This window comes from Rhinopithecus bieti, unplaced genomic scaffold (assembly GCF_001698545.2).
Source record: "Rhinopithecus bieti isolate Rb0 unplaced genomic scaffold, ASM169854v2 scaffold_73, whole genome shotgun sequence".
Classification (NCBI taxonomy): domain Eukaryota; kingdom Metazoa; phylum Chordata; class Mammalia; order Primates; family Cercopithecidae; genus Rhinopithecus; species Rhinopithecus bieti.
In genome coordinates this window covers 1101408-1116701 of record NW_016803103.1, presented here as the reverse complement: position 1 = coordinate 1116701, position 15294 = coordinate 1101408, and the positions used below count along the sequence as shown (strand labels likewise).

The window sequence follows — 15294 nt, the reverse complement described above, 5'->3', positions numbered from 1 at the left end:
GGGGGGGAGGGATTTTGATGATAACCAAAACAGGTATGTGATTACATAAAAGGAAGATTTCCTAATAAAATGAAGTGTGATATTCCACTCTCTATATTATTTAAAATTTTGTTCATTCAAAGTAAAGAAATTGGAGGATTTCAACCATGTCTTCATAATGAAAGATTTCAGGAATTATTTTAAACAATTGAGTAATTTATAATAGTGTATTATAACTAAACAGATTCATTTAAAACTGAGCAGACACATTTATATAATACAGCTTAAGTTAATGCAAATACATAATTTATACGTAGTATTTTAGGTACTTCTAAAGTAGCATAAAATAAATAAATCAGATCTAAATAAATTTTTATTAAATTAAATTACATCACCACTATGAGAATGTGGTGATATATGATTAGTTGCCATATCCACTCATACTTCCCTTCTCCCCCCAACTTGGTTAATATATGAGCATTGACTCCATATTTAAAATACCTTAAGGGCATGAATAATGGACTTTTTCTTTCTCATAGTTATAATGTCATATATTATGATATGGTGAATAACAGAAATTTTAAATAATGTTTTTTAAAGCAAACCAGTTTGGGAGCTATCCATGCAGATCTCAGGGGGCAGAGCATTACAGTAGTCAGATGAAACAAAAACAACAAATGTCTGAAGTTAGAGGTATGTTTGGGATTTTCAAGCAAAGCATGGAGGCAAAGATGGCTTGAGAAGAGTGAGCAACCGTGAGAAAAGTAGGAGATGAGGTTAGAGCTATATATAGGGACCAGGTCATACAGGACTCATGTAGGTCATAGTAAGAAGATGGTTTTTACTTGAGGGAACTGGGACAGAGTAACGGATTCCAAATACAGTCACGGCATTGTTGAATATGTGTTTTGAAAGAACTTCTTTGGCTGCTATGCAAAAAATTTACTACATGGATCCAGTGTTGAAAAAGGAGGACACGTTGTAAGAGATAGCAGAAGCAAGGAGGTGGCAAGAAGTGGTGAAACGCTGTATCCGTTTCAAAGATACAGCCAATAGGACTTACTGATGGATTAGATGTATAGTAGGAGAGAAAGCAAAGATGATTCAAAGTTACTGGGACTGAGAGACTGGAAGAATGGGGCTATAGGAAAAGTACATTTGAGAAGAAAGGAAACTTAGTTTGGGATATCTTAAACTGAGATTTCCATTAGACATCCAAGTAAAGATATAAGGTGGCAAATAGATAAACGACTATAAAAAAATAGAAAAGATAAGAATAGATAATTTAAAGAAAAAATGTTATTTGGCTAGTAAACTTATTTTTAAAATGCTCAACTTTGCTAACAAAGAAATAAAAATTAAGATATCAGATACCCTTTTCATCAGATACCCAACAATCAGACATACTTTTCATCTGTTACACTGGAAACATGTTAAAGAGTTAATTTGTATACCCACAAAATTTGTCACTGTTGAAGCCTCTTGTGAGAATGTTTTATATACGGGGAAAATAGGTATGCTCTATAGAATGGAATTGCAACAGAGGGCAATTTATATCTGTTACAAATTTAAACATGCTGGCCATGGTGGATGGTTCACATCTATAATCCCAGCACTTTGGGAGGCTGAAGTGTGTGGATCACTTGAGGTCAGGAATTTGAGACCAACCTGGCTAACATGGTAAATCCATTCTCTACTAAAAGTAAATAAATAAATAAATAAATAAATAACATAAAAATAAAAATTAGCGAGGTGCGGTGACACACACCTGTAATCCCAGCTACTCGGGTGGCTGAGGCAAGTGAATTGCTTAAGTCCAGGAGGTCACGGCTGCAGCGAGCCAAGATCACACCACTGCATTACAGCCTGGGCAATAGAGTAAGACTGTTTCAAAAGAAAAAAAAAATTTCAAGGATACTTGTTCTATAAAACAATCCCATTTCTAAGAATATGCTATGGAACTAGTAAAAGTTGTGAGGGTGCATGCACGTAATTTATAAAAGACATTCAGTATCAGTGGTAATTTCTGTAACAGCAAAAAAGAAAGAAAGGGAAGGAGACAAGAAGAGAGGAAAGAAAATGCTAAACAATTTATCCGTCCATCAAAAAAGAAACAGCTAATTTGGAAATATTTGCAATAAAGAGTAAAATTAAACCATTTAAAGATGAGATATAGTTACAGGTGTGAATAAAGGCATATTTTTGGTATCTTACAAAGTGAAAAACCTCAAACATATGTGTGGTATCATCCGAATATGTTTTTAAACAGTATATTAAGTTTGAATACGTATTTGTCTTCCCACACATAGAAAAAGTTATAGAAGACTAAAAAAGCAAGCCTGTGACAGAGTACCTCCGAGGAGGGAAAAATGGAAATGATGATGGGTAAAGGAGTGGTAAGTATTTAACTCTTTACTATATATATTTCAGAATTAATTGTTTTATAAAAGTGAATTACCTGTTCTATTTCTTTAAAACATATATATATTAATTTACTTTGTACTTATTTGGACTTCTTTCTTTTCTTCTGTACATTAGTAATTATTAGAAGAAGATGGTTACCTAATATTACTGTATAGCTCTCGCAATCTAAATAATTGGCTTAAAATACAGACCAAATTTTAAAATTACTTGAAACCATGAATAGTAAAGGTTTGCACAAAGGTCTCATGGTCAAAATTTAAAAACCTAGTGACGAAAAATATTAGTACTATATGAGCACTATTATTACATTTGAAAAGAAATCTATCTAATAAATGCTAATATTTCCAAGCAGTATGGGCACTATTAAACTACTGTCAAGCAATATTTCCAGTCATCACTAACCAAAACAGCTACATGTTTTTTGTAAATACTATATTCTCTGATACAATGCTAATGAAAAAATTAGAGACCTTGAAACCTACATGTGGCTTAAAAGTGCTGTTCAAATAGCTATGAAAAACATAATCAGTTGAAAATTCTCATGGAATAACATGATCTGGTTATTCAAAGAGTAAAAGTACACTATTTTGGATATACTAGTTTTCAATTCATCATATTTCTAAAGGATAATAGAGAAGTTTGTAAAAAAAGAAAAGACAACATTTTCTGCAGCTAGGTGTATTTTAAAGGCAAGACACGCCTACTATATAAAACTCTGTCAAGCTTCATGCCCATCTATCTTATTTAATCAAAACCTCTATAGCACCTACTACATGCCAGGCACGGCTACAAGTGCTTTACAAATATTAACCTGTTTGTCCAGGCATGGTGGCTCACACCTGTAATCCCAGCACCTTGGGAGGCTGAGGCAGGCAGATTGCTTGAACCCAGGAGTTCAAGATCACCCTGGACAACATGGCGAAACTTTGTCTCTACCCAAACATATTACAAAACTTAGCTGGGCAAGGTGGTGCATGTCTGTAGTCCCAGTTGCTCAGGAGGCTGAGGCAAGAGGATCTCTAGAACCTGGGAGGTGGAGGTTGCAGTAAGCTGAGTTAATGCCACTGCACTCCAGCCTGGGTGACAGAGTCTCAAAAAATAATAATAATGACAATCTGTTTAACCCTTGTAACAACTTGATAGGAAATACACTATTTTCAGACTCTTATGACCATTTTCAGATAGGGAAACTGATGACAAAGAGGTTAAGTAACTTATCCCAAGTCACCCAGCTGGTAAGTGGCAAAACAAGGTGGTAAATCTAAGCAGACTGGTTCCAGGGTCCATCCTTCTAACCACTATGTTATGCCACCTTTTCTATTATTCAATACCCATACAATGACTTCTAGTTCTATCAAATATATAATAAACATATAATATTTCTACTATGGATCATGGACAATAAATAATTCAGAAAACATCAGATTTATTCATTCCCAATAAAGCTACACAAAGCCTAAATTTAACATGGCAATCTGATTTCAAACATATCTATTACACTTTTAGTTTTCTACAATAAATAAATAATTTTGAGACCCACATTTCAGTGGTTAAAATAACATATCAACAATTACATCTTGGGGATGAACCATTCAACTTGGTACAATATCATTCCTTCATTTCTGTCCCATGGAAAAAGTACTACACTTGGAGTCAGTTTGTGTTTTAATTGTGCCACATGACACATGATTAAGGAAAATGAATTTAATCTAAATGTCACGTTTCTGGCCTCTACCTTAAAGCTAAAAGTATGTGTAGTATCAAGAATACTACTCAATTTAAATGTTGTAATGTATACAAAAACAGTTTAAGAAAATACTATAAATATAAAGAATAAAGATATAAAACTTAACTAATCATTGATTATGTAAAGAACCTGAAGATAACTATATCTGAAACACAACTGCACTCCTTTTCTATCAAAATCAACTCATTGTTTTAGTTCTACCTTAAATGTCATTTCCTCTGAGAAATGGTAACTGATTTCCCAAAAGGATTTGGTCCTTCCTCTAGAGCCTGGCAGAATTCTGACACAATTCTGTATAACATAACATTCTTCATGGTATAACTTTAAACATTTGAATGTGTGTCTCTCCAAAGGAGGAACTGAGCATAGTGATATGGTGTAGCAAGAAAGAATAGTGGCTAACGGCTGGACATTGAAGACACATTCTCGTTATGTCCTCTCCTACTCTTACTTTTCCAATAAGAAATAATCTTTATATACATATTTATTAACATGTCACTAATTAGATAGAATTGGATGAAAAATCATAAAGGTAGAAATTCCAAGCCACAGCATTAAATTACTGTTTTGCATCTATATTTCAACCAACGATTTATATGAAAACATCTCTTTACCTTCTTCAAGTTGAACTGGAACCTGATAAAAATTACTCAAAGTCAGTACATCAAAATCTCTGTTCTTATTTTGGGACATTGAATAATGATGTCAATAGTTAAATGCTAACTCTATATATCTTGTAACATGTATAAACCAATGGCACCAAATACTGACACTTGATATCAAGTGGCTTATATTCTGAAGTTTAAGATTCTCACAATAACCACAAAAGTCAAGATACATTTGTTCAGTTGTAATAATTCAGTTTTCAGAGTGAGTGCTTCTTAGAATTAAGCACTTTCTGTTCTAGGTTTTCATCATCTGCTAAGTAAAAGTCTGAAAGAAAGAAGTGCTTTCACTAAAGTAGGTTAGGTTTAGTACTTAAGTCAATAAAGAAGGATGACTTTTAATAGGATACTTACTTTAAAATTTTCCCTTTAAACATAAAACTTGTAACCATCAACTTATGTTTATGGACTTTATTCAGTACAGTGCTGATACCAACAGAGTGTTCATTTTGCTGAAAGGAGAATTCATGTCTCTTTTATCTATGTATTTCATGTAGCAGTAGTATAATGCCTTGCATGGTAAATACTCAATCAAAAAAATCAATTGATATCTTTTAAAATAGAGAACAAATAACATGTGTACCTTCTTAAAACCTCTTCTATTAGCATATTATTTGACATTCTGTATCACCTTTGTGTAAGGTACCTATTTATAATTTATGGTTTCATTTTTATTTGAAATTTTAATAGTCATCAAGAAGAAAATTGTGTCAATTTTATTTTTCCTTTCTGTTCATGGGAAATCAAACTGATAGCCAAGACAGTATTATACTAGGGGGCAACTGCCTTAACCACAGTTTAATTACTTAAAAGATAAAAATGTAAAAATTAAAATCTTCTAGAAAATAAGCCGTGCAAACTCAGATCACAGATCATCCTGGAGAGGCAGCATTTTTTAAAGAGTCAAAAGCAGACAGAGAAGATGACTATGAAAAATAACCCATAAGGAAAATTGTGTTAGTCCGTTTTCACACTGCTATAAAGAACTAACTGAGACTGGGTAATTTATAAAGACAAGAGGTTTAATTGAGTCACAGTTCCACAGGATTAACAGGAAGCATGACTAGGGGGCCTCAGGAAAACAATCATGGTGGAAGGTGAAGGGGAAGCAAGGACCTTCTTCACATGGTGGCAGAAAAGAGACAGGGAGTGGGGAAGTGCCACGTACTTTTAAACCATCAGATCTCTTGAGAACTCTATCATGAGACAGCACTAGGGGGATGTTGCTAAACCTTTAGAAACCACCCCCATGATGTAATCACGGCCCACCAGGCCCCACCTTCAACACGTGGGGATTATAATTAAACATGAGATTTGGGTGAAGCCACCTAGCCAAACCATATCAGAAATCAAGGTTCCCTGAAATAACGAGAAAAAAGTGGCAAGGCCTTTGTGAGAGAAATGGTTCAGTAGGACCTCAAGGAAGATGACAGAGTTACTTCTTTACAAGTCTGCAGAAAGTTTAAGACTAACTGGTGAACACCAGGCCATCTAGAAGGGCACATGTTCTAGATTTCTGGGCAAGAATTTGAAGAAAGAAGGATAAATTTCTCAGAAGAGAAATCAGACCTTGAAAAAAGAGTGATAATCACTATCACATTTCATCATCTTATTCAGAAAAGTTCACGAAAACTAAGATAAAGTGTTATTAGCTGGGCATGGTGGCACACACCTGTAATCCTAGCTATTCTGGAGGCTGAGACAGGAGAACCACTTCAATCAGGGAGGCAGAGATTGCAGTGAGCTGAGATGGCACCAATGCAAGACTCCATCTCAAAAAACAAAAAAATAAATAAATAAATAAAAAGAAAGAAAGAAAGGAAAAAAAGAAAAGGAAAAACCAAGATAAAGTGTTAACTGTTCATGTGCTTCAAGGTGTCTCTTTCTATATGGTACAGTTTTTAAAATACTTTTATTAGAGAAATAACATGTGCCAATAGGAGAAAAATCAGAAAATGGAGCTCACCAAAAAATAAGAAAAATAAGAAAGAAGAAAAGAAGATGGCCGGGCGCGGTGGCTCAAGCCTGTAATCCCAGCACTTTGGGAGGCCGAGACGGGCGGATCATGAGGTCAGGAGATCGAGACCATCCTGGCTAATACGGTGAAACCCCGTCTCTACTAAAAAATACAAAAAACTAGCCGGGCGATGAGGCGGGCGCCTGTAGTCCCAGCTACTCGGGAGGCTGAGGCAGGAGAATGGCGTGAACCCGGGAGGCGGAGCTTGCGGTGAGCTGAGAGCCGGCCACTGCACTTCAGCCTGGGCGGCAGAGCAAGACTCCATCTCAAAAAAAAAAAAAAAAAAAAAGAAGAAGAAAGGAGGGAGGGATGGAAAATTAAAATATGAAATTAAAATTTCAACATATCAAAAAACATCATTCAAAAACTACTTGTGGAGTGCCTATTATCTCTTAAGGCCTAGGTTAAGAACTAGAAATTCTGTGGTGAGCAAAACAAACACAATCCAGTCCTCATGGAGCTTATGCTTATCTGTAGAAGTTTTGAGATTTAAAATGAAAACAAAAAATCAAAAAACTCTTTGTAACAGAATTTCAGATACCAGTGAGATTAATATATTTAAATAAAAGTTTCCTGAAAGCATGGACTGGGAGGACTCAGGAAACCTAGATTTATTTTTTATATTCTACCAATTCAAGATATGTGATCTTAAAATCACGTCAACTACTTAGGTTTCAGTTTCTCATCCATAATTTGCAGGATATAAACAATACAGTCTACCTAGATCTCAACGGAAAGTCATGGGGCAAGGCAGGGATTCTGAAATCAAGAAAGAAAAAACAAGAAACAAAGTAAGGTGAAGGGAATAAAGACGAGAAAAGAAGTAGGGAGATAATGAGAAAGCGAGTACATTGATTAACACTGTCTTGTTATAAATAGCAAAGTAAAGATATGAATGTCTCTAGAATTCAACATTCAAGTTATATATAGATCATCACATTAATACACTGAGACCATTAAAATTCCTTTATCCTGGCTTCAATTCCAAAACAAATCACACAGACAACAACAAAAAATTTGAAAAGGGTAGTAAATGAGCTAAAGCACTTCCAGATAGCATATCATGAGATCTTAGAGAAGCAGTAAGAATTTTTAAGTTGCGAGAGGCAGTTTTTTGCTTATAGCTGCAACAGGCTATCACTGGTTTCCAATATTTTATACTCAGAACTAAGATTCATTAAGAAGAACAAATTATTCAAAGTGTGACTGTAAAGCAATAAAGCTGATTTTTATGTAGAATTATGAAATTGGTGTAAATATTTTATGTTTGCCTTTCAATAGCACCCTTCCCACTCTTTGGCTTTTATCATCATTTATAAGGAGTCGGAGAGAAACTAAATATAATCTAGGGAGCTTATAAAAATACAAATTAAAAAAACTTTGATTAATCAGATTGCTACTAGAATTTGAATGTTCACATCTATGATTTTTTGGAAAGAGAAAGGAGAATAAAGGTCAGAAGGAAAAGTAGAAGTAATTTTCTTCATCCTAAACTAAAAATCTTATTAAATGCCCATTTACCACATACTAGGGCTCTGCAGTAAGGGCTTAAAAATATGACACAATCCCTGCCCTATGAGAGCTTACAATGTGAAGATAAGATACAAACTTAATTAAATACTATGATTATCATTTGGTTTGACAAATACTGCACTATAAAATTCTGGTAACACAGATGGCTGGCAAGATGGCCGAATAGGAACAGCTCAGGTCTGCAGCTCCCAGTGAGATCAATGCAGAAGGTAGGTGACTTCTGCATTTCTGAGATACCCAGCTCATCTCACTGGGACTGGTTAGACAGTGGGTGCAGCCCAGGGAGGGTGAGCCAAAGCAAGGTGGGGCATCGCCTCACCCAGGAAGCGCAAGGGGTCAGGGAACGCCCCCCCTCCCCCCAGGCAAGGGAAGCCATGAGGGACTGTGCCATGAGGAACGGTGCACTCCAGCCCAGATACTATGCTTTTCCCAGGGTCTTCGCAATCGGCAGACCAGGTGATTCCCTCGGGGACCTATGCCAACGAAGTCCTGGGTCTCAAACACAAAACTGGGTGGTCATTTGGGCATACACTCAGCTAGCTGCAGGAGTATTTTTTCATACCCCGAGTGGCGCCTGGAATGCCAGCGAGACAGAACCATTGACTGAAGCCAGGGAGCCAAGTGGTCTTACTCAGCGGATCCCACCCCGACGGAGCCCGACAAGCTGAGATCCACTAGCTTGAAATTCTCACTGCCAGCACAGCAGTCTGAAGTCAACCTGGGACTCTGCAGCTTGGTGGTGGGAGGGGCGTCCACCATTACTGAGGCTTGAATAGGCGACTTTCCCTTCACAGTGTAAACAACGCCACCAGGAAGTTTGAACTGGGCAGAGCCCATTGCAGCACCACAAAGCCACTGTGGCCAGACTGCCTCTCTAGATTCCTCCTCTCTGGGCTGGGCATCTCTGAAAGAAAGGCGGCAGCCCCAGTCAGGGGCTTATAGATAAAACTCCCATCTCCCTAGGACAGAGCACCTGGGGGAAGGGGTGGCTGTGGGCGCAGCTTCAGCAGGCTTAAATGTTCCTGCCTGCCAGCTCTAAAGAGAGCAGTGGATCTCCCAGATCAGTGGTTGAGCTCTGCTAACGGACAGACTGCCTCCTCAAGTGGGTCCCCGACCCCTGTGCTTCCTGACTGGGAGACACCTCCGAGCAGGGGTTGACAGACACCACATACAGGAGAGCTCCAGCTGGCATCTGGCGGGTGCCCCTCTGTGATGAAGCTTCCAGAGGAAGGAACAGGCAGCAATCTTTGCTGTTCTGCAGCCTCTGCTGGTAATACCCAGGCAAAGAGGTTCTGGAATGGACCTCCAGAAAACTCCAACAGACCTGCAGCAGAGGAGCCTGCTGTTAGCAGGAAAGCTATCAAACAGAAAGGAATAGCATCAACATCAACAAAAAGGACATCGACACAGAAGCCCCATCTAAAGGTCACCAACATCAAAGACCAAAGGTAGATAAATCCAGGAAGACTGGAAAACCAGCACAAAAGGCTGTAAATTACAAAAACCAGAATGCCTCTCCTCCTCCAAAGAATCACAACTCCTTGCAGCACGGAAACAAAACTGGATGGAGAATGAGTCTGATGAATTGATAGAAGTAGGCTTCAGAAGGTGGGTAATAACAAACTCCTCCGAGCTAAAGGAGCATGATCTAACCAAATGCAAGGAAGCTAAGAACCTGGAAAAAAGTTTAGAGGAATTGCTAACTAGAATATCCAGTTTAGAGAAGCACATAAATGACCTGATGGAGATGAAAAACACAGCACGAGAACTTCGAGAAGCATACACAAGTGTCAACAGCCAAATCAATCAAGCGGAAGAAACGATAGCACAGACTGGAGATCAACTTAATGAAATAAAGTGTGAAGACAAAATTAGAGAAAAAAGAATGACAAGGAACGAACAAAGCCTCCACAAAATATGGGACTATGTGAAAAGACCAAACCTACGTTTGATTGGTGTACCTGAAAGTGACTTGGAGAATGGAATCAAGTTGGAAAACATTCTTCAGGATATTATCCAGGAGAACTTTCTTAACCTAGGAAGATAAGCCAACGTTCAAATGCAGGAAATACACAGAACATCACAAAGATACTCCTTGAGAAGAGCAACCCCGAGACACAAAATCATCAGACTCACCATGGTTGAAACGAAGGAAAAAATATTAAGGACAGCCAGAGAGAAAGTTCGGGTTACCCAAAAAGGGAAACTCATCAGATTAACAGCGGATCTCTTGGCAGAAACCGTACAAGCCAGAAGAGAGTGGGGGCCAATATTCCATATTCTTAAAGAAAAGAATTTTCAACCCAAAATTTCACATACAGCCAAATTAAACTTCATAAGCGAAGGAGAAATAAAATCCTTCACAGACAAGCAAACACTGAGAAATTCTGCCACCACCAGGCCTGACTTAAAAGAGCTTCTGAAGGCAGCATGAAATATAAAAGGAAAAACCAGTACCAGCCACTGCAAAAACATACCAAATTGTGAAGGCCATTGACACTATGAAGAAACTGCATCAACTAATGGGCAAAATAACCAACTAGCATCATGATAACAGGATGAAATTCACACCTAACCATATTAACCTTAAATGTAAATGGGCTAAATGCCCCAATTAAAAGACACAGACTGGCAAATAGCATAAAGAGTCAAGACCCATCAGTGTGCTGTATTCAGGGGACCCATCTCATGTGCAAAGACACGCATAAGCTCAAAAAAAGGGGATGGAGAAAGGTCTACCAAGCAAAGGGAAAGCAAAAAAAAAAAAAAAAAAAGCAGGAGTTGCAATCCTAGTCTCCAATAAAACAGAATTTAAACCAACAAAGATCAAAAAGACAAAGAAGGGCATTACACAACGATAAAGAGATCAAAGCAACAAGAGCTAACTATCCTAAATATATATGCACCCAATACAGGAGCACCCAGATTCATAAAGCAAGTTCTTAAAGACCTACAAAGAGACTTAGACTTCCACACAATAATAGTGGGAGACTTGGGCACCCCATTATTAATATCAGACAAATCAATGAGACAGAAAATTAACAAGGATATTCAGGACTTGAACTCAGCTCTTCACCAAGCAGACCTAATAGACATCTACAGAACTCTCCACCCCAAATCAACAGAATATACATTCTTCTCAGCACCACATCACACTTATTCTAAAACTGACCACATAATTGGTCAGCAAATGCAAAAGAATGGAAATCATAACAGTCTCTCAGACTACAGTGCAATAAAATTAGAACTAAAGATTAAGAAAGTCACTCAAAACTGCACAACTATATGGAAACTGAACAACCTGCTCCTGAATGACTACTGGGTAAATAATAAAATTAAGGCAGAAGTAAATAAGTTATTTGAAACCAATGAGAACTAAGACACAATGTACCAAAATCTCTGGGACACATTTAAAGCAGTGTGTAGAGGGAAATTTATAGCACTAAATGCCCACAGGAGAAAGCAGAAAAGACAGAAAATCGACACCCTAACATCACAATTAAAAGAACTATAGAAGCAAGAGCAAACAAATCCAAAAGCTAGCAGAAGACAAGAAATAACTAAGAAAGAAGAATCAAATAGACACAATAAAAAACGATAAAGGGGAGATCACCAGTGATCCCACAGAAATACAAACTACCATCAGAGAATACTATAGACACCTCTATGCAAATAAACTAGAAAATCTAGAAGAAATGGACAAATTCCTGGACACATACACCCTCCCAAGACTAAACCAGGAAGAAGTCGAATCCCTGAATAGACCAATAACAAGTTCTGAAATTGAGGCAGTAATTAATAGCCTACCAACCCAAAAAAACCCAGAACCATATTGAGTCACAGCTGAATTCTACCCGAGGTACAAAGAGGAGCTGGTACTACTCCTTCTAAAACTATTCCAAACAATATAAAAAGAGGGATTCCTTCCTAACTCATTTTATGAGGCCAGCATCATTCTGATATCAAACCCTGCAGAAACACAACAAAAAAAGAAAATTTCAGGACAATATCCCTGAAGAACATCAATGCAAAAATCCTCAATATAAAACACTGGCAAACCAAATCCAGCTGCAAATCAAAAAGCTTATCCACCATGATCAAGTTGGCTTCACCCTTGGGATGCAAGGTGGTTCAACATATGCAAATCAATAACACACAAACAGAATCAATGACAAAAACCACATAATTATCTCAGTAAGTGCAGCAAAGTACTTCAACAAAATTCAACACCCCTTCATGCTAAAAACCCTCAATAAAGTAGGTAGTGATGAGACGTATCTCAAAATAATAAGAGCTATTTATGATAAACCCACAGCCAACATCACACTGGAAGGAAAAAAGCTGGAAGGATTCCCTTTGAAAACCAACAAAAGACAAGGATGCAATCTCTCACTACTCCTAGTCAACATAGTATTGGAAGTTCTGGCCAGGACAATCAGGCATGAGAAAGAAATAAAGGGTATTCATACAGGAAGACAAGAAGTCAAATTGTCTCTGTCTGCAGATGACATGACTGTATATTTAGAAAACCCCACCATCTTAGCTGATAAGCTCCTTAAGCTGACAAGCAACTTCAACAAAGTCTCAGGATACAAAATCAATATGCAAAAATCACAAGCATTCCTATACACCAATAATAAACAAACAGAGAGCCAAATCATGAGTGAATTCCCCTTCACAATTGATACTAAGAGAATAAAATACCTAGGAATCCAACTTACAAGGGATGTGAAGGACCTCTTCAAGGAGAACTACAAACCACTGCTCAACGAAATAAGAGAGGACACATACAAATGGAAAACATTCCATACTCACGGATAGGAAGAATACATATCATGAAAATGGTCATACTGTTTAAAGTAATTTATACATTCAATGCTATCCCCATCAAGCTACCATTGACTTTCTTCACAGAATTATTAGAAAAAACTACTTTAAATTTCATATGGAACTGAAAAACAGCCTGCATTTCCAAGACAATCCTAAGCAAGAAGAACAAAGCTGGAGGCATCACACTACCTGACTTCAAACTATACTACAAGGCTACAGTAACCAAAACAGCATGGTACTGGTACCAAAACTGATATGTAGACCAATGGAACAGAACAGAGCCCTCAGAAATAACACCACACATCTACAACCACCTGACCTTTGACAAACCTGACAAAAACAAACAATGGAGAAAGGATTCCCTATTTAATAAACAGTATTGGGAAAACTGGCTAGTCATTCAGAAACGAAACTGGACCCTTCTTTACACCTTTTACAAAAATTAACTCAGGACGGATTAAAAACTTAAATGTAAGACTTAAAACCATAAACACCCTAGAAGAAAATGTACACAATACCATTCAGGACACAGACACGAGCAAAGACTTCATAACTAAAACACCAAAAGCAATGGCAACAAAAACCAAAATTGACAAATGGGATCTAATTAAACTAAAGAGCTTCTGCACAGCAAAAGAAACTATCATCAGAGGGAACAGGCAGCATGCAGAATGGGAGAAATTTTTTGCAATCTATCCATCTGACAAAGGGCTAATATCCAGATTCTGCAAAGAACTTAAACACACACAAGAAAAAAACAAACAACTCCATCAAAAAGTGGGCAAAGGATATGAACAGACACTTCTCAAAAGAAGACACTTCTGTGGCCTACAAACATATGAATAAAAGCTCATCATCACAGATCATTACAGAAATGCAAATCAAAACCACAATAAGATACCATCTCATGCTGGTTAGAATGGTGATTATTAAAAAGTCGGGAAACAACAAACGCTGGAGAGGATGCAGAGAATAGGAACGCTTTTACACCATTGATAGGAGTGTAAAATACTTCAACCACTGTGGAAGACAGTGTGGCGATTCCTCAAGGATCTAGAACCAGAAATACCATTTGATCCAGCAGTCCCATTACCAGATATATACCCAAAGGATTATAAATCATTCTAGTATAAAGACACACATACACGTACGTTTATTGCAACACTGTTCACAATAGCAAAGACTTGGAACCAACCCAAAATGTGGCACATATACACCATGGAATACTATGCAGCCATAAAAAAAGATGAGTTCATGTCCTTTGCAGGGACATGGATGAAGCGGGAAACCATCATTCTCAGCAAACTAACACAAGAACAGAAAACCAAACACCACACGTTCTCACTCGCAAGTGGGAGTTGAACAATGAGAACACATGGACACAGAGAGGGGAACATCACACACCAGCCCCTGTCACAGGGTGGGGGGCTAAGGAAAGGATAACATTTTCAGAAATACCTAATGTAGATGACGGGTTGATGGGTGCAGCAAACGACCATGGCACGTGTATAATTATGTAACAAACCTGCATGTTCTGCACATGTATCCCAGGACTTAAATTATAATAATAAATAAATAAATAATTCTGGTAACACAGCAAGACTGAATTAATTCACTCAAATATTGGCAGGAAAGACTCCACAAAGGAGGTAACATGGAGTTTGTTTGAGAAAGAATTCTTAAAGACAGAAGACTAGAAGACAGAAAAAAGATACACCAAGGCATAGATTCACAAAGTGAATTGTAAGTAGTTTAGTGTGAGTGTAACAGACCACACAAAAAATGCAACTGGTAAGGGGGCGGAGCAAGATGGCCGAATAGAAACAGCTCCAGTATCCAACTCCCAGCGCGAGCGAAACAGAAGACCGGTGATTTCTGCAGTTTCAACTGAGGTACTGGGGTCATCTCACTAGGGAGTGCCGGACAATCGGTGCTGGTCAGCTGCTGCAGCCTGACCAGCCAGAGCTGAAGCAGGGCGAGGCATCGCCTCACCTGGGAAGCGCAAGGGGGAAGGGAATCCCTTTTCCTAGTCAGGGGAACTGAGACACACAACACCTGGAAAATCGGGTAACTCCCACCCCAATACTGCGCTGTAAGCA

The 15294-nt window shown here is 37.9% G+C and overlaps 1 protein-coding gene across 1 annotated transcript in view; it reads right to left on the bottom strand.

The window, feature by feature from the left end:
- LOC108542214 (vacuolar protein sorting-associated protein 13B-like) overlaps positions 1-15294 on the bottom strand; it is a 441791-nt gene that overhangs the window by 22729 nt on the left and 403768 nt on the right. The window lies entirely within an intron of this gene.